This window comes from Hesperophylax consimilis, chromosome 12 (genome assembly GCF_061612785.1).
Source record: "Hesperophylax consimilis isolate HC1 chromosome 12, BYU_Hcon_1.0, whole genome shotgun sequence".
Taxonomy (NCBI): domain Eukaryota; kingdom Metazoa; phylum Arthropoda; class Insecta; order Trichoptera; family Limnephilidae; genus Hesperophylax; species Hesperophylax consimilis.
Window position 1 is genome coordinate 18950018 of NC_142847.1, and position 17609 is coordinate 18967626.

The 17609-nt window shown below is 34.1% G+C and overlaps 1 protein-coding gene and 4 non-coding genes across 5 annotated transcripts in view; 3 read left to right on the forward strand and 2 right to left on the reverse strand.

Moving 5' to 3' along the window:
- The window catches only part of LOC149419281 (putative RNA-binding protein 46), a 234177-nt gene that overhangs the window by 139313 nt on the left and 77255 nt on the right, over positions 1–17609 (forward strand). The gene's annotated exons all lie outside the window — the stretch shown is intronic.
- Positions 7832–7950, reverse strand: LOC149419285 (5S ribosomal RNA). The gene has a single exon (XR_016302959.1). It is a non-coding gene; the product is annotated as a 5S ribosomal RNA (ribosomal RNA).
- On the reverse strand, positions 8273–8391 carry LOC149419286 (5S ribosomal RNA). Its single transcript, XR_016302961.1, has one exon. It is a non-coding gene; the product is annotated as a 5S ribosomal RNA (ribosomal RNA).
- LOC149419287 (5S ribosomal RNA) lies at positions 9063–9181 on the forward strand. The gene has a single exon (XR_016302962.1). It is a non-coding gene; the product is annotated as a 5S ribosomal RNA (ribosomal RNA).
- LOC149419288 (5S ribosomal RNA) lies at positions 9505–9623 on the forward strand. The gene has a single exon (XR_016302963.1). It is a non-coding gene; the product is annotated as a 5S ribosomal RNA (ribosomal RNA).

Consider the following 17609-nt stretch of genomic DNA (forward strand, 5'->3'; position numbering starts at 1 on the left):
TATTAATACCTCGTATAAAGACAGCAAGTTGAGCAGTATCAATAATATCAGTGCTCTCGTCAATAGCCAGCGAAAAGTTTGTAAATTCCTTAATTTTTTCCTTCAGCTGGGAATCCAAATTTTGAGATAAATCACTTATTCTTGAAGCAACAGTGTTTCTTGACAGCGGAATATTTTGAATGGTTGATTTTTGTGATGGGAATGAAACATCAGCCACTTTTAACATATATTCTTTAATAAAATCACCATCAGTGAAAGGTTTTGATCTCTTGGCGATTTCTAATGCAATAATGAAACTGGATTTTAAGGCGACTTCGCTTTCAGTTTTAGCTTTAGTGAATATTGACTGTTGGCCGTGAAGGTTAGATTTTAAAGATAATAGTTTGTCCATTCTTATCTTTTCAGTGTAACCTTCAAATTTTCCTTTATGATTCGAATCATAATGTCTCTTTAAATTAAACTCCTTACAAACAGCAATTGTTTGATTGCAAAACAAACAAAGTGATTTACCTTTCCATTCCATGAAAAAATATGCGATTTCCCATTTTGTCTGAAAAACTCTGCACTCACTATCAACTTTACGTTTTTGCGACATTATGCCACGTACCAATATTAGAACTTGAATGAACAACAAACTATGAGTACGTAAGTAATATAAACACTCGACGCGACTGCTCGATGCTAAGGCTTAAATCTGACTGCGCCGACGACCGGCAACTGTGACCCTTGCGGTGCGGGGTTGGGGGGGAGGGGGCGTCGTGAGTACGAGTCGTGCACCAGACCAGCGCCACCAGCCGGCGTAAGAGAAAAGGTTACGCTCACGCTCGGTGCACGGCGCACCGCGTCCGATGCGCGCGTCTCTTGAAATTACACTGTAAATCAATCGCTTGCAATTTTAAACACGCGTAGGCATCGACTGTCCTCTGAATATCTAAAATCTACAATGAAAGAGTGCGGTTCTGTCCTCCGCGACATAATATTGTCACGTGGTAGCGAGCCGTAATTATGGGACCTGAGTGCCGCATACGGATCGCGGGCCGTATTGATAGGGTTCGAGGGCCGCATGCGGCCCGCGGGCCGTATCTTTGACACCCCTGCTCTACAACATTCTTCCAGACAGCATAAAACAATGTGATTCACAAAAAAATTTCAAAGATAATGATAAAATTTGGATCAAAAATAAGAATAGGGCTTTCAATGATGCATTCACCCAAATTCGCAGTTATTGAAGTCACCACATTATTGAGCGAATACATCTTAATACATGTTTAGTATAGGTATGTTCAAAGGTATTAGGAACTAACACGAAAAATTCTGCCTCAACACAGGCTAGCCTAGTGAGCCGGTATTTGAGAAACCTCAATTGTACTTTTATTTTCTTTTTACCTTCACAATAATATGTATGTATAGTTGTAATGTGTAAACTCTCCTAAATAAAGATATTATTATTATTATAGGTACACGCTAAACCACTAGGAATACATAAAATGTATAAATACATCATATCGCATCGCCATTAATCCGTAATATTATGATTATATGAGATTCTCCCGGTAGCTTACCTTATTTTCATAACCGTGTTTAGCATTACTTATTTTTTGAATATTTAATATTTTTTGTTGTTATTTTTATACTTTGTACTTTTTATACTCCATAGGTATGTTTGTTACTTTCTTTACGTTGTTGTAGTTTTTCACTATCAATGGAACGTGTTGTGCCGTAGATACATTGAAAATAAATTATTAAATATAATTTTCGGCGCGTTTTATAGATTTTCATAGTCATACGTAATACTTCACACATCACTTCACGGAGGCTTTTTCATCCAATAGATAGTAATACTGTTCGATAATTCGTCATAATAACAGGAGCGCTGTGCCATTACGATATCCGATTTTTATCACTTTATTTGTTGTATCTCTTGTCCTCGACACGGGGATGCCTCCCAGTGAGACAGGTATAGAAAACAATAATTTGTACAATAATGTTAACAAAATAAAAAAAGTATGTACATACATTTATATCATCAAAAAAAAACACTGATTAAACTCAATAAAAAATGTGTTTGAAAAAACTAACATAGACCATGGCCTATTTAGCTCAAATCTTCCGAGCCTGTCGAACTATAGTATCCTCAATTATTGGGATATAGTGAGGTTACAGGGAGTAGGAAAGGAAGGTGACTGGAGAGAGGAAGATTGGAAAGTACTTTGCTATTCAGATCTGGCAACGAAATATAGCTAAAGCCATTTCAAGCAATGTTTCGATTTTGAATAATGGTACTTTTTATTTTACCTCTCTGAACCGATCGCCTGTAGAGTAAACTATCTTAAATTTGAAAATAATATTCTGTTAGTATTTTATAAGGACACTAAATTGAGTAGTAAGTTAGTTGCGAAAACAAAGTAGTGTGCAGTAAAACAAAGTTTCAATAAAACAGATTCATTCTTCCCGAAGCAGGAATCATAATTCCTGGCAACGACTATTTTACGCCCTGAAACTCCGTGCTGAAAGGTTCTGCAATCGAATTTCTCCCTCGCTTTGTGCCGTGCTTCTGCTAAGGAATTCGCGCCATGCTCGGCGCATAAAACTAGCAGCGAATATCGTTAAATCATCGATATAAGAAATGAAGGTTGGTACAGGAGGTACCAAAAGTGATATTATGTCGAATCGATAGTTGTCGTGCATAAATGCTAGAACAACTGGAAATCTGACATTGCACCATTTGTTTCTTAAGAACTGCAGCCGTTTTCATGCAAAACCACAGACATAGGAATTAATAGACGAGAAGATAATGGCGAGGGGTAAAATCAACTGTTGAAGAACGAAGGGAGTAAGGCTGACTGTGATTCGTCAATAAATCAATCTGACAGTAAATAGGCATCTCGCATTATAATATCACCATTTAGTTCTTAAAAGTAAAATCTGCTTTTGAATGAATAGACATTTCTACATGGGAGCGCAAATTACTCGCCACGTTATGAACTAATTTGCGAAGTCCAAATTCGGCAAAAGTATTTAGTTAAGACACTTTTACAAATGTCTCATAATTTACTTACCCCAGTAAACAACGATGAGCACACTTGAGAATCGCTATATTGTGATGTGATAGTATATGTTTCTAAAACTGATCCATATAATACGGTGTGAATAAGCTTAAAATAAAGTAAAATAATGCTTACTTATGGAATGTAATACGACAATTGGGTTTATTCTCTTTTTCACATCTATTTTTACAAGTTTTCATATCACAAGTCAACATTTTGCCGTGTTATTTCGTAAAATGAACCGATGATGCCTCGACTATAGTTCGCACAAGAATGATGACGTCACGTTTTCAAATTTCACTTGAGGCCATATGCGAGCCCAGCCGGCTCAATGGAACCGGTATGGGGAGTGGGGATAATACGCTTTTAATCACTTAGGGCAGGTCTACTAATATTCATATGTCTATGTGCAAAACTTAATTTTTGATCAAAATACCCAACTGAACTGAATACTTATATTTAAAAATAAATATTATTTTTTAATTAAAAATTTATACCAATATTTAGTACGGGAATGAACTACAGGGTTTTCCCCTAAGAGGTGTTATTTTAAATAGCCCGCTATTTCGGTAGATGTTACTTTTGAAGCTGTCATTTTTTGACATTTGACATGTAGAAACTACGCCATTAAAAAAATGGAACGATTCACGCTTCAACAACGCATTGAAATTGTTAAAATTCACTTGAGTGAATCAAATGCAAATCATCTTGAATAATGAGGCCCATTTCCTCCTCGGTGGCTTCGTCAACAAGCAAAATTGTCGCATCTGGGGCTCGGAAAACCCAAGAGTTATTGTTGAAAAGCCTCTTTATCTTCAACGTGTGACTGTTTGGTGCGGTTTATGGTCCGGCGGAGTCATTGGACCTTACTTTTTAGAAAATGAGGCTGTAGCAACAGTTACGGTGAATGGATTGCGCTATCGAGAGTTGATTAATGATTTTTTGTGGCCGGAATCGGATGGTATTGATCTGGACAACGTTTAATTTCAACAAGACGGCGCTACGTGCCACAGAATCAACGAAACCATTGATTTTTTACGATTGAATATCAAAATAACACCTCTTATTGGAAAACCATCTAATTTATTTTATTTTAAATTAAAATAATATAAGCCATTAAATAATTAGTTTTTTCATGATTTTAGTGGCGACTTTGGCGATTATTTGTGAGTTAATGATTATTATTTTAAAAATCGTTTTATTTTCTCTACTATATTTGATTATATTCACATAACAGGAAGGGTAAAAATATATTTTTTATATAATTGTAAAAGTTGCCACTGAAATCTTAAACAATATAATTCTTTAATTCCTGTATTTCATAATTTAAAACACAAATAAATAAAATTGCTTACATCTGTACTAAATATTTCCTTAACCATTTTTTAATTATTCAGTTTGGTTGAATATTTTGCCTTCAAATCCAAAATTAAGTTTTTTATGAAAAGGTCATACAGCCGTTTTTCTTGACAAAGCTATCAGTGAAATCACTATTTTCGATTAACCTTTAAGACGATGCACTACGTTGTGTAATATTTTAAATTGAGCCGCTATCAATAAAAACCCTTACGTAGATGGCGATAAGGTTTAAATTCCCGCCTAACACCATCCGCGTGTTTTGATTTATGCATGAAAAAAACATGGCCAAAAAGTGACTTTTATTTTAATTTGTGGATGTTCAGGCATAAATATATTTTTTTCGATCATTTATAAATATCTTAATTTACCACATTATACAATAAAATCATAACCGAAAGTGGGTTCGTAAGTAGGAGATTTTGAACTTTAAAGCTGTTTTCATAGGCCTTATACATTATTTTTTCTGGGCTTATAAAAAAATTTATCTAAAAAATACTCGATTATTTCAAAGTTATTCTATTCTACTAAGTTATGTTATTCTACTCGCAGTATTTAATTTAAGCATCTGAAACATTTCTAGACGACCAAATTTTCAAACCAATAACACATGATTTTGCATTACTACGTATGGCATCGCCTTAATACGAATCGGTTTTATCGTTATGAATCCCATTAAATATGTTTCGAATAAAATAAAAATTTTCTTACTTTTTCTCCCCTTTCGCTAGGGTGGAATTGAAATAAAATTGTTAATTTCGTTGAATTCATATAAGAAAGAACTCAAAAATTATATTCGTTGGTTCCCACAAAAGCGTAGTGTGTTCAATTCCTCGGCTGGCTAAGTCTTCCATCACAACACAAGCAACATTTTCCGCTTACTCTGGTGGTAGTAGGAGATTTTCAAATATTGTCAGGTTATTCGTAACCCGGAAATGATTCTTTCTTAAAAAAAATACTTTTGCGCTTAAAGCAATCATTTCTAGATTTGGCTAGCTAACCAATTTTTAGCTCTATGTATGATCTGTTTTCATGGTATCATTTTTGTTGTCCTGGCGGCAAATATCCGTGGTAACTTAATGTATTTAAAAAATATATTTATAATACCAAAAGTTTATAATATAATTTGTAAGTAATTGTAAATAAATATAATATGGCGATGGAATGCTGTGGGGAGGGGGGGGGGATGATATCTAATATAGTAATAATATGTGTGAATGTTATTTATTGATCAGGTTTAAAGTTGTGAGGTACTGAGTTAAGTAAATAAAATTCTTTGAATGGAGTGTTAAAATTATATGAGGCGCGGTGAATGAATGTATGTTTTGTTTTTAGTTAGTGTTGCATTGGGGGATGTTTAATGTGTGATTTTGTCTGGTTTGTCTGATGGGCACTCTCAATTGAATTCTTGCAAGTAATTAAGGGCCATCTTTAACGGAGATGGCTATTTTTGGGCAGACAAACCTATGTGAGTTTTGTATTTTACTATTAATTTTAATCTAACAACCATTATAATTAAATAACTATCAGATTTTAAAATAATGCAACTACTAAATATATGTCTCGACGAAGTCGAATGAAGAAACTTTAAGCTTTTTATGTCTACTTCTAATATTATTGTAAATTGCTTGGCTTGGAATTTCAATTCATTTCTAGTAAGAAATAGTATCTGCGGAATTTAAACGGCTTTCCAGCAACGAAATCCTGAAAAAACGCGACTGACTCCTTAAGACTCAGATAGGAAAGATAGCCGATCCGAGTCGTGAGAAGTAAAATATGTGTATTCATTTGAGTAATTTCAGAGTTTTCACGGTCATTATTACGGTGTTGTTATATTATTTTCAAAGACGGCTTTTACAGTATTCAAAATTCGTTGTGAATTTATTCAATCTCATTCTATACGGCTGCTAATCAGTCCTACTCATCGAGCTATATCGATCACCTAAACAGGACTAAATAAAATTTGCTTGCAAATGCTAAAAACTTTCTGTATCTCTAGATATACGTAGAATATGCCGCTATAAAATAGCAAAGTGGGCTCAATTAAAATATCGGTAGTTTCACAACATAATATTGTGTATTCTATTTCATTGCTTTAAACCTTATCGTACTAAATCGCTCAACTCGTGGAAGAATGGGGAACTTATTGCAAAATAAATTCAGCTTATCCGGTAATGTATCTTTATTATGCAACACGAACAACTTCTTTACTAAAGTAGCCAACTTCGTATTACCTTATTTGATGGAAATCGAAGTGTGTTAGTATTTATGTCGATGAAATTACCTTCGACAGGTGTTCCGTGAAGCCATTTTCGTAGGTAGGGAGTAAGGGGTATACTAACAAACTAACAAACTGTGTTGTGTATTTTATATCTTGAAATGATTACATTTGATCCCTTCTTTATTGATTCCTTGACTCAGGTGCATAGCCAAGATACACATTAACCCTTTATAGGACAACTTTTTTTAACGATACGCACTTAATGGTTTTATTTGTATATTCTATATTCATTTTGATGAACAGAAAAAACCTTATTTTTAATTTTTTTTTGGTCTTTTTGATATTCCAGCGGTCTTTTTTCTGAGCGGTGTCCATTTAGGTAAAAAAAAATATGATCTGAAATTTTTGTTTTCATTATTTATTTGCGTTACAGGAGAATAACTGCTTTGATAATTTTATAGAGAAACTGACCAGGACGCGATTTTCGTAAATTTAATCAACATGTGCGAACTTCGGGGCGGTTGGTTCGATTCAAGAAAAAATTCTTTGTGCGTTACCTCAGAACGATTACAACCCATAAGGGCGATTATAACTTGTAAACATAAAGAAATATAGACCTTATAGTCTCGAAACTATCCGCTTTTCATGTCTACTGCTAATATTATTGCTTGGCTCGGAATTTCAATTCATTTTGTACCGTGGCTGCAAAATGCTTATGAAATCATTTTAGTCTATCTGACTTAGGTTGGGATATTTCAATCTCCCAGTCTCGATTAACATCCAAATCTATTTTGTTTTTTTTTTGAAGTGAAACTTCTTTACCCGCGTCATGCAATTTCGAGGACCGGAGTAAAACGAACTCATGACCGAAACGAAAATGCGGGACCGATTAAAGTTCATTTGATCTAGTCAAAGTTTTGAAGTAAAATATAAATGCTTCTTAGCTCATCTCGACAACTGGCGTTGGTGGTGTAATGGTCAGCGTAGTTGCTTTCCAAGCAGTTGATCCGAGTTCGATTCTCGGCCATCGCACATTATTTTTTTGTTTTTAACGCCTTTTTTTTTTTCAATGGTTGACCATAATATCAATCCACTAAGTAATATTTTAGGCCTGTAGCATACTTGAAAAGTTAAAGAATGATATAAAATTTTTTATGATGTTAACGATAAAAAAATAAAAAAAAACATAAAATTACCATAAAAAATGGGCCAACGGCACGCGGTGTTCCCAAGCGGTCACCCATCCAAGTACTGACCGCGCCCAATGTTGCTTAACTTCGGTGATCGGACGAGAACCGGTGTGTTCAACATGGTATGGTCGTTGGCAAACGCTAAACAATATTAATTTCTATTCTACCTGCCAATAAATATATGAAAATTAGTATAAAAAAGCCCTAATAATACTGAAAACATTAGCAAGGTGTGTGCGACGTTGATAAAAATAATCATTACATACGCGCTTGAAAAAGATCGTAATTACATCCATAACTTTGCAGGAATTTTTTTTTTCAATGGTTGACCATAATATCAATCCACTAAGTAATATTTTAGGCCTGTAGCATACTTGAAAAGTTAAAGAATTTTATGATATTATTAATGATAGTAACGATAAAAAAATAAAAAAAACATGAAATTACCATAAAAAATGGGCCAACGGCACGCGGTGTTCCCAAGCGGTCACCCATCCAAGTACTGACCGCGCCCAATGTTGCTTAACTTCGGTGATCGGACGAGAACCGGTGTGTTCAACATGGTATGGTCGTTGGCAAACGCTAAACAATATTAATTTCTACTCTACCTGCCAATAAATATATGAAAATTAGTATAAAAAAGCCCTAATAATACTGAAAACATTAGCAAGGTGTATGCGACGTTGATAAAAAAAAAATGGGTGTGTCAAGCCTACGCAAGACAGAAGTGAAACTTCTAGTATTCTTCTCTCTCTCTCTTTTCATTTCATTCTCTCTTTTTTTCTGTCTATTGACATATTTATAAGTAGCATGTGATAAAAAAAATTAAAAGTTATAAAAAAAGAAAAAAAAAATTAGTTAAAGCGGGGATCGAACCTCGGTTCTTCACGACCACAGTCGTGCGCTCTGCCTGTAGACAGCGAAGATGAGTTAGGAGAGTGAGTTAAACTAGGTATATAATATTAGCTAGGCTCCTATAGCGAAATGATCCCGTTTTTTCGTCACGGTCATGAGTCGGTTTTACTCCGGTCCTCGAAATTGCATGACGCGCGTAAAGAAGTTTCACTTCAAAAAATTCCTGCAAAGTTATGGATGTAATTACGATCTTTTTCAAGCGCGTATGTAATGATTATTTTTATCAACGTCGCATACACCTTGCTAATGTTTTCAGTATTATTAGGGCTTTTTTATACTAATTTTCATATATTTATTGGCAGGTAGAGTAGAAATTAATATTGTTTAGCGTTTGCCAACGACCATACCATGTTGAACACACCGGTTCTCGTCCGATCACCGAAGTTAAGCAACATTGGGCGCGGTCAGTACTTGGATGGGTGACCGCTTGGGAACACCGCGTGCCGTTGGCCCATTTTTTATGGTAATTTCATGTTTTTTTTTATTTTTTTATCGTTACTATCATTAATAATATCATAAAATTCTTTAACTTTTCAAGTATGCTACAGGCCTAAAATATTACTTAGTGGATTGATATTATGGTCAACCATTGAAAAAAAAAATTCCTGCAAAGTTATGGATGTAATTACGATCTTTTTCAAGCGCGTATGTAATGATTATTTTTATCAACGTCGCACACACCTTGCTAATGTTTTCAGTATTATTAGGGCTTTTTTATACTAATTTTCATATATTTATTGGCAGGTAGAATAGAAATTAATATTGTTTAGCGTTTGCCAACGACCATACCATGTTGAACACACCGGTTCTCGTCCGATCACCGAAGTTAAGCAACATTGGGCGCGGTCAGTACTTGGATGGGTGACCGCTTGGGAACACCGCGTGCCGTTGGCCCATTTTTTATGGTAATTTTATGTTTTTTTTTATTTTTTTATCGTTAACATCATAAAAAATTTTATATCATTCTTTAACTTTTCAAGTATGCTACAGGCCTAAAATATTACTTAGTGGATTGATATTATGGTCAACCATTGAAAAAAAAAAAGGCGTTAAAAACAAAAAAATAATGTGCGATGGCCGAGAATCGAACTCGGATCAACTGCTTGGAAAGCAACTACGCTGACCATTACACCACCAACGCCAGTTGTCGAGATGAGCTAAGAAGCATTTATATTTTACTTCAAAACTTTGACTAGATCAAATGAACTTTAATCGGTCCCGCATTTTCGTTTCGGTCATGAGTTCGTTTTACTCCGGTCCTCGAAATTGCATGACGCGGGTAAAGAAGTTTCACTTCAATAATCATTACATACGCGCTTGAAAAAGATCGTAATTACATCCATAACTTTGCAGGAATTTTTTGAAGTGAAACTTCTTTACGCGCGTCATGCAATTTCGAGGACCGGAGTAAAACCGACTCATGACCGTGACGAAAAAACGGGATCATTTCGCTATAGGAGCCTAGCTAATATTATATACCTAGTTTAACTCACTCTCCTAACTCATCTTCGCTGTCTACAGGCAGAGCGCACGACTGTGGTCGTGAAGAACCGAGGTTCGATCCCCGCTTTAACTAATTTTTTTTTTCTTTTTTTATAACTTTTAATTTTTTTTATCACATGCTACTTATAAATATGTCAATAGACAGAAAAAAAGAGAGAATGAAATGAAAAGAGAGAGAGAGAAGAATACTAGAAGTTTCACTTCTGTCTTGCGTAGGCTTGACACACCCATTTTTTTTATAATTGAACGTTCCCGCTAAATGCCGATCTCGGTCCGTTTTAGGTTTTGATCAAATTATGAACAACCGTCAGGCATAAGAGCACGATCTTGATATTTAGCATCTACCAACAAAAGCTTTTTTCATATAAATGCTGGTAATCCATATGACAAATCCGTATCAATATATTAGTTCTGAGCTTCGGTGGTTATCGATTTTGGAAACCATTTACTCAACGTCAAACGCTACATTACGAAGGCGTTAAAATAGTATGTCAATTTATAAAAAAGGCATTTCTCAACTCCCACCACTTGGCGTCTCGTCGAAATCAAATATTTACGATTTTTACTTTTTTTTTTCTGAAAACACTCGCCTCAAAACCAAGTTTAGAAAAAAGTCTAAAAACTTTAATAAATTTTAGTCGCCAGGAACTGACTTTTCCCAACATTAGATTTTTATTTATTAATATTCTGTATCATAGGTATTTTGTAAAAAGTCTTCTACGAATCGGTTTTTGATTATTTATTTTTATTTTTCGATTCACCTTTTTATTTTTTTCATTTTATTTTTTTAAAACATTATTCATCAAACTATGTAATTTTTTGACCTTTTAATTTAATGTTTATTAAAGTTTTACAAGGCTGTTCAAGTTTCGCAATATGTTGCGAGCTGGAAATTGCGTTGTCCTTGAAATTATAACCAGTAAAAACTGTTAAAAATTCATAACGCCAAATCCCATTATATTAAAGTTTTTACTGCTTTAAACAAAGATTTTCTCTTGAAGATTTTGATGAATTCTTTATCAGCGCTTTTATTTTTGTGTAATGAGTAATAATGAATAATGAGGTATTATTCCGTATTAAATTATTCCTAGTTTAATGCGGAACACCAACACCCTTAACCCCGTTAACATTGTGAAGTTAATATGAACTTGTGGAAATCTGGAAGCTCGCATTCAATCTGTGGAACGATTCGATTAAAACTGCCATCACTCTGTCTCGAGTTGTGGAACCGAAGCGGCTGGGTCCGCAATCAACTTCGAGAAATGGCGGGTCGGGAGCGAAGTTCCGTCTTTATTCGCAGAACTGCATATTATCAAATCGGGTGGACCGCGGTTTGAAGCGAGAGAGATCTTGAGTTATTCTGATTGATATTTGCGGATTATCGGTTAAATACTTCTAAAGAGATTATATAATGAAATTAGTCGATGAGTACCTACCACAAAGAAGAGAAAATTACCGACTTATTTTCTAAACATGTTTAGATTATAGGTATACGCTCAAATACATATCCTATTTGATTCACTTGATCGTCATGTTTTCAAGTGCTCAATATAAATGCAATGTTTTTATTGGAACAACAGATTTTGCTAATACAGCAATGTTACAGCAAATAAAAGTTTACATATAATTTTGCAGCTTACCAGAATTATATTGTGAATATATCCAATTTTAAAACTGCGTTGAACAAAGGAACTATGAATACCTCTCCACTAAGCTCTTTATAATTCTCTTTCACCGGCAATTAAAAACGTATGTAACTGTTTTTTTCGAAAAACAAATCGAAACCTATCTTAAAAGGAATTATATAGCACTTTGAAGAAAAACATGTCGTAAGGGCTGAAGCAAATAGCATTCAACCCCTTAGACCTCTGACATTGTGTCAGAAGGTCGAAATATATCGGATTTGCAATAATTGTCCAAATAAATTGAATATTTTTGATCGTATCCGAAGTTTAAAGGCTTTCTGATTTTTTTATTAGAAATAAACATATAATTTTAGAAATATTAAAATAACGAAAACTTAAAAAAGTTAAAAATATTGCTTACTTTACGTTTTTTCGTATAAACCAAAATAAAATTACTGATGAACGTTTTATTACACAATAATGTATTACAAACATTATTGTCATCTCATTTTTTTCGTTTCATTTAAAAATAATTGATAAATAAATCACAAAGTTTCTTAAATTTTTCTCAAATTGTTGTCGGAACCTTTGGTTTCATAAAAGTGTACGTAATTATTTTGCGGTTAATTTCTAGATTTGAATATAAAGCGTGGTGTTTTTTGTTTTTATAACACCGTTTAGTTTATATTTCTTACAATGACAGTAAGGGCGTAAACGGCACAACGATTTCTATGAGATCATAAAATGAGTTGTTCCCAAAAGCCAACAAATTAGCCTGAGGCGTTGAATAAAATCTAGTCCGCCTCAACACAGAAATAATTAGAGAGAAGGAGCAAGAAAAACATTATGAATTACTCTTTTACCTTATAATTGGTATTATTTTTTTATTTATTCATTTTCGGGAAATCAACAGTTTACATTTAATCAGTTTGTACCCAAGTATTATATAGTAAAATAAAACCAATTATGGATTTCTCTACTGATTCAGCATAAAATGGAATAAGTTATTTAAATTTGTGAAAAACGAATATGAATTAAAAAATTTATGCAAAACAAAAGATTATATAAAACAAAAAGTTTACAAAACACTACATTTATAGCCATGGAGAGAGGTTGTAGATATAAATCATAATACAGATATAAACAATAGAGACATAAACATTATTCACAAACCATCAGAGAAATATTATTTTATGGACCTCTTGTATTTGGTAAATTCGCAACTGAAAATATCAATCTTGGATAATACGCTATTGTTTATCGCTTTTATTAAAAAATACATCCCATTAAACCAAATAAAAATACAAATAATGATAAAACAAAATTATGCTGGGCACATATTATAATAAGAATTAACAAAAACGTCACAATTATTAATTATTACAATTTGTGATATTTGCAATCATCGTGTCTCTGTTGAATTTAAACTTAATTTGATAATAATAGAATAACTATATTTTCCAATATCTGTGTAAGTAATGACAACTCACTAGATAAAAAAATAATGAACCGAACCGTAAACTTTTAATTACAAACGTGCTACGAGTAACTACTATTTGAGAGCATAAAAAGATACATTCATTATTTGGACATGGGTCAGTTATTTAGTAAAGTGTTGAACTTGTTTTCGCTCTGTATTTCCACGTCGTGGAAAATGAACGTCGTCCTTTTTGATAAATGTGTTTCTCCTAATCACTTGGAACATAAACTCAAATTTACGGCTTCTGTACTGTTACCGTTTGTACTAATTATTATCGCATATATAAATTATTTGCACACATTATTGTCGTGAATGACAGTGGCTTGGTTTTTCGTGCAACGTTAAACATATTCGTACGTGCTTTAAATATTATTTTTTATCGATTAAAACACCTTATTACTGAACTCTGATTAACGCCTTTATAACTGTTTTCTGTCATAAAGTGAAACCGGTCAGGTAATTAATAAATAAGTGAAATAAAGTTATAGTGGTGTTTAAATTTAATTAAAAACACCTTGTGGTGATTTTTTTACAAAAACGGCATTATGTAAATTATCTATTTATTTATTTATTATCTTTAATTACATAAAAATTCATATTAAATTTGGATTCCACCACGAATTAATGGTTAGAGTTGAATTTTATCGCAGAACCTTGAAAAATTAGTCAAGATATAGTCTGATTTCCCGACAAATCTTTTTTGAAAATCGCAATTAAAATAATTTTCTGTCCCACAATAAGTTACAATTTTGAAAATGACACCTACATTCAAAGGAAATTTAAGTTTATCGAACAAAATTTCACGCGGGACTATATTTTTTTTCTACTTGTCCAACCCTGTTTGAAAGGGTTTTGTAGGTAGCGTTGAAACGATTAAATTACTTGATTGCAAGAGTCCGAAGCCAATAAGGCGTTCCCATTCGCGAAATTTGAATATGAATATGAATGCGTGATGTGATCTTTCTGTTTTGAATGGGACTATCTCCAGATTGATACTGAGATTTTCTTCAACTAATTACGAGTAAATACCGATATATATAGGTTAAAATAAAAAAAAGTTTTAATCATCCTGTTATTCGAAATTCAAGGGAAGCTGATACATTTATATACCTATTTGATAATTCATATTCTACGGAGTTGCCTCAAATTTAATTTCAAGCCCCTTTCTTACAAACTTTCTAACAACACTATATTTCACCATTATTCAATATATCTATATCTAACGAGAACAACTGCGAGAAATCAATAAATGCATCTGCCTTCCAGTTGAAAACAGAAACCAAACTAGGGAAAGTGCAACACAATATTTTATAGTTAGAGAGATACGACACACTTTCGCAACTAAATAATGTAATGTTTTATCTAAAAAGGGTTGAATTTTGAATACGAAAATAAAAGCATACTATCTTAAGGTCTGTTTTACTAGTAGATTTAAAAAAAAACGCTTGCAGAAATGCAGAAACAAGTACAAATAAAGTAAAATAACATTTTATTGCATTTAGTTGCGAAGTCCAGCTGTGGGCGCGGGCGTAGGGTTCGACCAATCTCGATGACACTCGCGTGGCATCAAACATTTTACTAACGCTGCCATCTAGGTATATGTATATATAGTCTTGTTGTATCGTAAGCTATTGAATTTCACCGACCGTATTTTTCAGTCACTTGTATTGTAAAGGCCGAATTTTGATGGCTAGCCGTTTATAATGTATTAATATTATTATAATGAAGTTTGCCTTATTTTCTCAATTTAATTAGTGTTCACTGCACAAACGCATTTTAAAGTAAACCGCCACTGCTAATGATTACACTATTTCGTCAATTATATAGATACCCTTTGAAAATCCAATGTATCGAGCTATCTTATGTAAATTATGTTTTTATTTTTACATATTTACATTTTATGATACGAAAATTTAAACTATAGATTATTTGAAACTTCAATGCAAGATTACTAAAAGTTAATAATCTAGGCAAGGTTAATACTGCCCATTCTGTTACCCCTCTTTATTAGGTATATGATATACAATCGTATATTGATGGATACACGCAACACGGCAAAGTAACCCAAAAATGAATCACAATAAGGTAAGGGTGTGTTATCAATTATGTGTGAGTTCGGCTGCTTGTAAATTCGATAAGGTTTCCATTTTCATAAAACATAAATTATCAGTGCAAATCCTGGCCTGAGGGCCGTAAACAGTATAAACACCCATGTGCGCTAGAGCCTCCAGCCCCCAGCTCCAGTTAACCTTTCGCCAGCCACCCCGTATCTCCGTCACCTGCCCCCTGCGACTATTGTTTGCTGCGCCATCCAGTTATTTTGACGCCGTTAGAGCCTTTTGTTTGGCACCCATTAAATTTAAGGGCTATTTAGTTGGGGCCTTCCCGCACAGGTGCGACGAGTAATTGCAAATACCTGTAGTTGTGTTAAATATCGGGCATGGATGGGGGGGGGGGGAACCATGAATTTATAGAATGTTGGCGCTACTCACAAATTATTAACGAAATAACACAGAAAACCACAACACGTAAAAAAACAGAAAACAAGAACAGATTAACGAGATAAAAGTATCAAAAACAACTTAAAAAATACTAAACCATATCAACAACGATTATACACTCTACAAGTGTGGTAGATAATTTCCGTATCGCCCCTGGTGAAAGACCACAAATAATTCAAAATCGAAATGGCTTTATCCAGGTATTTCCTAATTTTCATCGTCCTCATTTCCTTCAGCCACGCAATCATACTACAATCGGTTATTTTCACGGTTTTTTTTATTCTCGAAAAAAAATACGATTCTAAATGTATTTTTGTTCTATTTTTACGTTGACGAATATATTTTCTACAACAAATTAAAATGTGCCATTTTCGGTTTGCCGCCAAAACGACATGTTCGTTCTTATTTTTGAATTTGGGCGTCCTTGGTGACAGCCGTGGAGAGAAAGGAGTGAACATGGGTCTTGAAGAGTCCCATGTTGTAGGAGGGAGGAAACACAGAGGCCGGCAGTTCGTTCCACAGCCGAGCTGTTGAACTTAAGAACAAATCGTAGAAGCGACCCGTTCTCATGCGACAAATGTCAACCGTGTACAAATGTTGGGCGCGCGTTTGGCGTGTATCCCGACTACGCACCGGTGCCGAAGGGATCAATGACGCTAGTTCCTCAGAGCATCTTCCATTGTAATACCGATAGAACAAGGACAGCATACCTACCTGACGCCTGTGCTCTAAAGATTGCAGTCCGTTTGTTAAGATTGGGGAATCTATCAAACGGACCGCCCGTTTTTGCACAGAGTCAAGGGTTTTTTTTCAGGTATTTAGGGGCTCCGGACCAGAGATGGCTGCCAAATTCGACAGTAAGGCGCACTGTACCAGACCTTGGCGTTTTATATGTCACAACGACGCTGTAGCCAGTTGGAACTGTTTCTAAACGTGCGGTTTTAGACCGTTTTATAAATCAATAATGAAAATAACAATATATTTAGTGCTATAATCATAATCAGAAAAATAAACTTGAAATCTTCCACAGATTTTTGACTGTATTCATAGTTTGTGAAAATATACCATTGAGGATGCTATGGTTCCACCGGCATTTGGAAGCAGTTGAGACCTCTTGTGCGGTTATCTCCTTGAATCATTTTTTCAATCTATAAAATGCTTGTTCTCTTAATTCGACAGATTTTGAGAGTCTGCGCTAATTCATTACCATTTTTTACTGTTAATTTGCACAACAAAATTACGGAATACAACGTAGCACTCACTCTTTATTACTACCCATTTCTAGGAAATTAGGTAGGTACTGAATGGATACTGAAAAGTTTTCATTTTCTATCGCAAAACCGTTCCGCTTTGTTCTACACTGCAGACAATTTATCGACGTTATGCAATTTATTATCAGGATGCATCGACATAGAACACACAAGACGCCTAGCATGAATTATAATCTTGAAAAGTGATCTCGGGCATCATTAATTTCCATCATGAGTTATGGAGCTTTTGAATATCCCTTTCCTGTGAACCAATAAAATTAAATAGTTTATAAATTACGATTTTCAAAACCGTGCAAACAAATAATTAAAACATTTTTTGTTGCAATCCGGAAATTATGCTGACTATTTGTAAACGTTCGTGACAGCACGCTACGTTTGGTGTGAAGTGCTTGTGACTCGATACTCAGGTACTAGATAAAAAAAGTTAATATAAACAATTTAGTAGGATTTACGGACCGAATGTTATCACACCGTACTCTTACTATAAATAAGGTGATTTA